General features: G+C 44.3%; 1 long non-coding RNA gene across 1 annotated transcript in view; it reads right to left on the reverse strand.

The window, feature by feature from the left end:
* The window catches only part of LOC102479820 (uncharacterized), a 5,128-nt gene extending 1,730 nt beyond the window's left edge, over positions 1-3,398 (reverse strand). The window contains exon 1 of the long non-coding RNA XR_336806.2: positions 3,345-3,398. This is a non-coding gene — a long non-coding RNA (uncharacterized LOC102479820). The remainder of the gene's footprint in view (positions 1-3,344) is intronic.
* Positions 3,399-8,602: the final 5,204 nt, after the last annotated feature.

Below are 8,602 nucleotides of genomic sequence, written 5' to 3' on the forward strand. Positions count from 1 at the left end.
CTCTTTCCCCACTTGGATGACAAGTGCGTGTTAGTATGCTGATTTTGAAGAGTTGAGCTATTACTAAGTAATGCAGTAGCTTTTGCATTAGAAATGAAATCTCGAAAATCCTATTTGTCTAACTTATCTGTGGTGTTTTCTGCTCAGTTTCGGTTAATATCATTAAACTCTTATCTAATTATAATGCAAGCAATTTAATTGTCAGAACTGAGACTGTCAGCATGTTCTTTATAAATCTTTAATCTCAAAGCCTTGTAATAAATCAAGCAAAAACTGATATTCACAATATACCTTAGAATGGAAGTTATCTGATCAAAACCGAGTAGCCTTGTTATTATGTGGGAATAAAAATATGCCTTCACTGTGGCTTTAAATATCTCAAGATAAGATTATGTTTGAGAAACACGGTTATTTTTTACAGTGAATTTTATTCACGAAGGACTATTTTCAGTTTTATTTCTGAATGACCTCACTGAGGATCTCTGTCTCCCAGTGTACCCCTTCTCTGTCACCTTCTCTCGGAAGCTTCGTTCGTGTCTCAGGACTTTCTGCAGAAGTCTTATGTAGCTGTTTGGAGGTGCCTCTACAGCCGCACACGATGGGACTGCAGTTAAACTACACCAAGGCAGAGCCTGATCCAAAGCGTTAAGAAGGAGAACTGTGAAAACCCAGGTTTCCTGACTCCTTATCTCACTCTCCTTGTGGAGGTGCGGGGAACGTGATGCACCAGCTCTGGTGCCCTCTCAGTCACAGGGTCAGTGCAAAGCCCCGTTTGGAATAGTCTGGAGGGATTTCCCAGCACAGGAGCCAGCCAGGGCTCAGCAAGCATGACCTCTGCATCCCCCATCTGAAGACTCACAGGTGCTTCATCTGTTTTATGCTCACGCTTTTTAGAAAGTGGTGCTCCACGGGAAACAGCGCACCGCAAAGGGTTAAACCTAGGCTGTCCTTACTTATGAGTGGTCGCACCGCAAAGGGTTAAACCTAGGCTGTCCTTACTTATGAGTGGTCGCACCGCAAAGGGTTAAACTAGGCTGTCCTTACTTATGAGTGGTCGCACCGCAAAGGGTTAAACCTAGGCTGTCCTTACTTATGAGTGGTCGCACCGCAAAGGGTTAAACCTAGGCTGTCCTTACTTATGAGTGGTCGCACCGCAAAGGGTTAAACCTAGGCTGTCCTTACTTATGAGTAGTCGCACCGTAAAGGGTTAAACCTAGGCTGTCCTTATTTATGAGTAGTCGCACTTGCCAGGTTCCTACTTCCATTTTTCTTTTTTTTTTCTTTTTTGGAGAGGTTTTTGCTATAGGGTGCGTACACTTGCTGGAAAGAGAGAGACAGAGAGAGACAGAAAGTGAGAAATCACTCCCCCCCACCCCAGGGGGGATGGTCACGCCGCAATCTCTTCTCCTCCATTCTCCTCTCAGAATCTTGGGCATGCACGCGCTCACGCCTGGCATGAATTTAAGCCACCGGGTCTGGGACTTGAAACGCAGTTGACTACATAGGAGTCCAGCAACATAGCCATTATGCTAACTGCTGATCCCCCAATTCTGTTTTTATTGTGTATAGAGTATGATGCAGCTGAGGTTCTGCCTGTCAACTCCTGCAAGGCCGTTGCGGCTGGGCAGATGTTTCACCCGGCACCTCAACTCCATCCACCCGTGCCTGCAGACAGCTCCCCGCTACGTGTGGAGATGCTCTGGTGGCAGGACTTGCATTCTAACTGAGGTCCACTGCTCTAACCCATCTCGGGTTCTAACTGAGGTCCGCTGTTCTAACTCGGCCTTGAATTCCTACCAAGACTTGTCGGAGTGACCAGGATAGGAGGGTCTATCCTGCTGCTGTGAAGAAGCATGTCACGGTCCCGTAGGGGCAGGGCAGGGCCACCTTCCAAACAGCAAGTGCTTTCTCGTCCGGTGACCCTCAGTCTGGCTCAGGCAGCGGGTTCCGGTGTTCGCAGCTGCTTAGCGCTGTCGCTGCACGGCGGCTGCTTTCTGCCTCGCAGGTTATTCTGCACAGCTCACTTTAGGGCCTGTCTCTGCTGCCTTCTAAAGAACCTATACTCAGTTATCGTTTCCTCCAACTGAGATGAACTCCACTCTGTTTAGCAAAATCCCACCCAACAAAACTGGACAATGATCTGCGGGAGATTGCACGTGTGCTAACATCTTTGAACCATGTCCAGTGTATTCAGGATGGGAGAGAGGAGATGAAACACAGGTTATGATCCATGTGGACAGAAACACAGTTCACTTTGACTGGCATGAATAATTTTCCTAATGAAATATCTCATTGTACTCCTTTGGGAGATCATTCGAATGTGATGCAGTTGCTCTACCTGCATTTCCCTCCATCTCATCCCCGTTACTATAGCTTTGCCTATCGCCGAGCCTGGATACCATAGGCATACAATACTTGGTTTTTAAAATATGCATGGGTCCAATTCAGTTAAAAAATAAAAGAGAAAATGCTTTGGGTCATTGTTTTATACAATCAGGTAGTAAATGACAGAAACAGAATCATAATAAACCTGAATACTGGAGAGACATTTCTAAAACGGTGAACATGGGAGGAATGAAAAAGAAAATGAGGGATTTAAAATTTGGTGGAAATGACATGAATTAAATATTGCTTTATATGTCAATTCATTTACATTGTACACCAAAGGTCTCAGAATTTTTAAGAATTAGAAAAACAAAGTAAGGTCATGTGTTTTCATTAATAAAACATCTTCCTTTTACTGGTGTATCAAATAGTTTCTGTGTGCCTGGGAGAGCAGACAAAATATTTCACCTGGTAAATTGATATAGGAAAAAAAGGTGCTGGGTGGAAGGACAGCGCCACGGCGTGAAACACGTGTGCACGGACACACATGGGATCTTCTGGGTTTGCACCTGGAGCCCCCTTGAACATGAGGGGACTGGGATGAACTGCAGTGTTAGGGTCCTGATGGAAGTGTCTGTCCCTCTGTCTCTCTTTTATGGAAAAAATATATTTAAACTTTAAAAGGAAAAAAGAGAAAAATGAACAGGGGAGGGAAGTGTTAAGAGGACCAGCCCAGTCTGGAGTGCAGCCTTGCTGCACGTCCTCCCAGGGAGGCTCTGTGCACACACCAGGGAGGTCTCTGCACACACCAGGGAGGCTCTGTGCGCACACCAGGGAGGCTCTGTGCACACAGGGAGGCTCTGTGCACACGGCATGGCTGTGAACCAGGACACGTCTCCCCAGGCGCTTCTTGTTCAGGAGGTGGCAGGTCACTAAGTGCCCTGCAGGCTCCTAGAATCTGGGAACTTGAAGCCTCTCCTGTCTCTGTGTAGTCTCTTGCCTTACGTAAAGCCTCATACCTTGTCATGTGATTCTCACCGAGGTGTGGGGTCTCCTCTTCTACTCATAACACCATCCCCTTGTGACCTGTCAAATTGTAGCAAATTTGAATTTTATATTTCTGGAAATTTTCCATTTTCTGTACTTATTCCTATATTTCTCCATTATCGAGATCTATTAAATATCAGCCAGTGTTTTACTGTAACTTTCTGCCTCCTTCCTTAAATAAATTTGTACTCAACCTAAATCACGTTTCCTTGGGTTATAACACCCACAATCCTCCCAGGGCTCGTATTTCTCATCACTCTGCACACTGTGCATGCATCAGAGAGTATTTCCCTGGGGACCAACAGTTAGTGCAGTGGCTATGTCGCTGAACTCCCATGTAGCCCACTGTGGTTTGAGTCTTTGATCCGGCGGCTTAGATGCATGCCGGGCGCGTGTGCGTGTGTGCCCAAATCCCAAGAGGAGAATGGAGGAGAAGGGACATCCCACCCTGGGGGGTGATTTCTCGCTTTCTGTCTCTCTGTCTTTCTGGCAAACACATGTGCCCTATAGCAAAAACCTCTCCCCCCAAAATAAATAAATAAAAAAGAGAGTATTTCTTTTTATTATGCAGATTTTCTACTGTTGTACTTTTCATTGCGTTGATCCATCCATACATAGTTCTAATACTGTTAGAGGTGCATTCTTGTATTCATATTGATTTTTATTATAACTGTAGACTTCCTTTAAGTTGCTTTTCACATTTGGGTGACATGTTACATAAAATAAAAGGAATCACAGGTGTGTGTTTTGGTCTAACAAGAAGAACTGAAAGACTCAAGGATGAGTTGACCTACAGGTACAAAGAGAGAATATGGGAATATGGGGTTTTCAATAGGAAGAAGGTGAAGCAAAAAGAGAAAACTAAAATATAGTAGTTTTGGAGGTTATCAAATACACATTCCTAGCAACGATGATGCAGCACCTTCTTAGGAACTGCAGAGTGGGCGTGGAAAATCTAAGAAATCCAAAATAGTGATCCTGCGTTTTATGCTGTGGAATAGTTAGGGAAGAGGAAGGTTTGTATAAAGTGGAAAAGGAAGAGATAGAAAAATAGGAGTGATGCACTTCGGATGTTCATTAAAGTTTATTTATGTGCTTCTGTGAGCGAGGGAGATGGAGACTAAGGGGAGAGAGAGAGAGACAGCACCCTAACAAAATTTATGCCCAGATCTACTGCCAACCTCAGCCAGCGTGGGTCATGAACGTGGGGGCACCTGGCGTACACAGGGAGGTCTCTGGATGCAAACCCAGAACCTTCCCACATGGGTCAGCCTCTCAGAGTGCCGTATTCTACCACCGTACCACCGCAGGACCAATCTGTGACGTTTTTGGAAAAAAGTTTCTTAAGAGCTTACATTGCTCCGAGTGAAAAGTCTGATGTCATGCTTTGGGGGTAAGTTCTTATAGCTAGAAATAATTGTTTAGAAATTGTTTTCTAAAGTTTATTACTCTGAAACAGATGATGAATAATTTCGGAGAGAAAATGAGTCTCTGTAAGCTTCACTAGCGAATATCAGAATACTAGTTAGCTGCTAACATGCATATTTGCCAATTATACCTCTTCAATCACTTCTCTAATTAGCAAGTAGACATCTTGAAGCACCACAATCACTCATTTTAATTGTCAGATGGTGTTGTCTATCGTAATTCCACATGTTCCTGCAAAAAAAAAAAAAAAAAAAAAAGAAAAGAAAAGGAAGAAAAGAAAGAAAGAAAGAAAAATTATGTCAAGGTGGTATCCACGGCTGCGGGGACAGTGGTATCCACGGCTGTGAGGGCTGTGGCCACCGTGGCTGCGGGGACTGGCTAACTGGGAAACTGGCCATGGCCATTACCCAGCCGGGTATAATGATGAGCACGTTGCAGCTCTTTTGTGAACACATTCATCTCTCTTCTCTGCAAGCAATTTTAGTGTGCACAGTAAATAAGGAAATAGGCTTCTCTCAAGGGGAAGCACACATTACCATTTAACTCCGTTAAGAGATATTCAGAAATTACAACATGCCAATGGAGTACTCACGCACGCTCATACACATGAAATTTAGTGACAGCAACAGTTGGCGCTGCTGGGGCTTCTCGTGCACGTTGGGGACATGTATCTGGACTAATCACGCATTAACACTTTGATCCTCCAAATTACCTTATGAGGTGGGTCTTCCATTATTCCCATGTTACATATGAGAAAAGTAATTTTGGGGGAGAGAAAATGACTCTAAGGTTTAAGCAATAAGTTAAAGTAAAGCCAAGATTTCTTCCCAGCAATCCTGTCATGTAGACCACACTCTCCCTAGGAATCCCACCACGGTAGTGGAAGCAATTCTGTCATGTAGACCGCACCGTCCCTAGGAAGCTCACAGTGGTACTGGGGACAGATGGGGCTGTGAGTCAGGTTAGCTCAGGTCTGGGCTCAAGTTCCAGTGCTGAGGGTGAATCTGAGGATGTTTCTCAATATCTAAAGTGCAGGGTCTTCATCTGAAATAAATGTGAAAACAAATGCAAAGCACAAAACCAAGCCACAGAGATCCTAATGCAGCTGTTTTCCCTGACCACAATTCAGCATTCAAGAAGATTCACACTGCTGGGTTCATAGATGTGTATGCATCAGCTGCATTCGCTATTGCAAATATTTAGACTAATTAAGTTCATTAGCAAATCAATTAAATGGGGGGAGAAGGCATAGAAAGCAACCATGGATACCAGAGACAATGTGGGAGGAGGGTGGGACACGGCAGAGGGTGAGGGATAGGGAATCAAGGATGGCAAAACAAAGCAAAATATACAAGACATAAGAAATGGAAAAATATTTGTTGATAACACGTATGTTGATGTGCTTGATTGAGCCAATATACAGTGTATTCTGGATGGAAAAATCATTTTGTATGCTTTAATGATGTATAGTGAATTAATGTAAAAAAATAAATTTAAAGAAAAGGAAAATAAAAGATTCACACTGCTGGAATCTAGCTGGCCCGGAGAGCATGGATGCTAACAAAGGACTCTTCTGGAAAATAGTCCGAATGTTCGAAAGTTTCCAGAGGTGTAACACTGCCTGTTAAGCAGCGAAGGAGGAAAATTTGCCACTGATCTCCAGGAAGCAAGTTAGGTTTGCCTTAAAAAATTGTGGCCAGTTCTATTTGCAAGCAGCTATAGTTCCAAGCCATGAAGAGTTGCCCTTGGCTCAGAGCAGAATGTGAAACAAAAAGCCACAGTACTTCCCACATCTGTCCTTTTCGCATTTAATTGTTATAGACCTATCTTTCACCATTAACAAAAATCAACCCAAAATGGGTCAAAGATTTAAGTGTAAAGCCTCAAGCTATAAACCACTTGTGGAAAATACCCGGGAAGCACTTGAAGACATTGGAGTAGGCGGGTGGTGGGCCCTGCCTCATGACACTGGACTCACTGGGAGGCCTGGGTTTGGACGCCAGGTCAGCCTGAACATGTTGGGCATGCCTGGGTGCCATGATCCTTGCTGGCTGGGCAGGGGAGGACTGAGTCATGTGAGACAGGGTCTGGGGTATCTGCTCTTTCTCTCTCTCGTATAATGGATAAATCAAATGAACTTTTTAAAAAAAGGCCGGTAGCACAACATTTTCAGATTTCCCCTGTCCTTCCTGCTTCCCTTGTGCCTGAATGTACTCCTGAGACTATGTGGTCCCACCTGGATAATCCAGGCGTTTCCCCACCTTGAGATGCTTAACTTAACCACACCTGCAAAGCCCGCTTTCCACAGAGGAGACATGCATAGACCCTGGGCATCAAGGTCGGCTCTCTTGGGGAGGGAGGCATTTCTTTTTTTTTTTTTTTTTTGGAGAGGTTTTTGCTATAGGGCGCATGCACTCGCCAGAAAGACAGAGACAGAGAGACAGAAAGTGAGAAATCACCCCCCAGGGAGGATGGCCACGCCGCAATCCCTTCTCCTCCACTCTCCTCTCGGGATCTTGGGCACGCACGCACATGTGCCTGGTGTGAGTTTAAGCCACTGGGTCCAGGACTCGAACTGCAGTTGACTACATGAGAGTCCAGTGACATAGCCATTGCGCTAACTGCTGGTCCCCCAGGGAGGAAGGCATTTATGAACCATGCCATGGTCAAGTCTATATGCATAAACATGACCTATGTTGGAGATGTAGCTTCCATACATCTACATGTTAGATAGGATATGTTGTTTCCTAAAGTAAATTTCTTTTTAAATTTCTCCAAAAATGTCTCAGTTGAAAGAGTATTCTGAAAGCATGCATAATTAGCACAGAAAATAAATGACTCTACTGAATATCAAGTTAATAGATGTATTTTTATTAACCTCTCCTTTTTTCTTCCTGCCTTTCCCCCAGCCTCCTGTCTTCCTGTCTCTGCCTCTCTGTCTCTCTCTTTCCCATCCCATCTTTCTTGCACATACACATGTATACACCCAACTAAGTTTCCCCTACATGTTACTCAAAGCACATGCGCAATGGTACAGGAAATATCTGGTAAAGAAGATATTTTTTTTTGCTTGTTCTTTAATACAAAACAACTACACAAGCAGAAACATATTTTAAAATGTCCAGAAGATTACTCAAGGCATTTGAAGTGCCCCTCCCTGTAGAAATGACCTTGGGGCTTGAGCAGGACGTGAGGCAGGAGTGGGATGGCCCTTCACTTGAGGGCCTGAGGTCGGGTGTTGGCCCAGCAGGGGCGACAGAGGGCGGGGCTCATGAGCAACCTCCTCCTGAGAGTTGGAAGAAGTCCTCCTTAGAGGGAGCTTGGGACGTTCCCTGAACTTAACCTTGGCGGATGCTGGATCCGGGATCATTAACTGCCCTAGATACACATAGGCCGGAGGCGGTGTTCTTGGGCGTGGGAGCCCCAGAGGGCTGGTTTTCACCAGCGGCAGTAGATGAGAACACAGTTAGGAAGTTATGAGTCAATGTGCAAGTCTTTTTCTGAAAGGACAAGAACAAGGAGAATAACTTCAATTTCCCAATTTGAAAATTATTCAGAAATAGGCCTTTACAATTCAAGAAATTGCAAGCGAATTACTTGGAGAGATTAGCAGACAGAAGGATAGAATTAGACTTCCAAATCTACTGCCTAATAGTTGGGGTGCACAAATTACTTAATCTCACTGTATTTTAGGTTCTTTCCTTTTAAAGAGGGAATAAAAATATTTGCCCAGCCTACATTTTAGTGTTGCTACGAGGATTAAAATTAACCTAAAAAACCCTTGGGAAGGCACTTGGTATAC

Source organism: Tupaia chinensis, unplaced genomic scaffold (assembly GCF_000334495.1).
Source record: "Tupaia chinensis unplaced genomic scaffold, TupChi_1.0 Scaffold143591_1, whole genome shotgun sequence".
Classification (NCBI taxonomy): Eukaryota; Metazoa; Chordata; class Mammalia; order Scandentia; family Tupaiidae; genus Tupaia; species Tupaia belangeri.